This window comes from Saccostrea echinata, unplaced genomic scaffold, assembly GCF_033153115.1.
Source record: "Saccostrea echinata isolate AGI-Se365-2 ecotype Australia unplaced genomic scaffold, CSIRO_AGI_Sech_v1 ptg000030l, whole genome shotgun sequence".
Lineage (NCBI taxonomy): Eukaryota > Metazoa > Mollusca > Bivalvia > Ostreida > Ostreidae > Saccostrea > Saccostrea echinata.
Genome location: NW_026889779.1, coordinates 9,342,203 through 9,343,251, shown reverse-complemented (window position 1 = coordinate 9,343,251; position 1,049 = coordinate 9,342,203).

Sequence of the window (1,049 nt, the reverse complement as noted above, 5' to 3'; positions counted from 1 at the left end):
TAACTCCTTCTCATGTACCTTCATTCAGGCATTTTCTTTATTTCTCTTCTAATGTAAAATGTTTTTCCTGATATTCACAATTAAAACATATTTATAAAGTAGCAATTATTTTGGAACATTCAGTGTCAGAATTATGTATTTGAACCAGCTTTTACATAACTTTTGTGATACAGTTTACTAAAAAGTGTTCGATTTTTAATGCCGATACATACTTCTGATTATCTATGAGAAACATCTCAAAAAATATGGCAACCTATTCATTTTTTGCAATTATTAGTTAAACTATATTCGTTGAAAAAAATGCAGTTTTTCTACTTTGAACCATTAGAATTGTGAGAATGGAAATACCTCAACACTGGCCTTCCCTGCATGTATGGCCTTTCACTTCACTTTCCAACATATTATTCAAAGACACGTTAAATTTTCTGACCTTGACCTCTTTCCTATGACCTTCAACTTCATCTTTGAAAATTTTTAATCAAAATTCATACAATCATACGTACAGTGTATTTGTTATTAAAAGCAATTCAATTGTGGCATTAATTTCTTTAACTACTAATTGATCCCACAATTTATGACCTTGATCCTACAAATCCTTCATTTTGCAGTGACCTTAATAAAAACTAAAAATATGTCCATAGGATATGAATAAAAATTAAGCCCCTGTTGGGAGGAGGGGGGAATCATCAAACTGCATTCAACATAAGAATATGGTGACCCATGAGAGCCAGGAACTATATACATGTACTTAAACATCTTTTGCAAGTTAATATTTCCGAGTAAGGAGAATATAAAGTTTGTACACTAAAAGGAGAGTTGACCTTCAACTTTGACATACTATGCATTCATCTCAAAGCAATTCTCAAATATAGTAACCAAAACTTGAAATGGTTACCTTTGTTATTAAAAGGTGTTAACAGTACATCACCTCTTTGGAAACACTTATTCAGGATGCAAGCTAAGTGCTTAAGATGTTTCAGTTTTCTGTAACTTTATCTACATAATTATACAAACATTATACAGATTCTTCCACTGAATTAAATCAACTA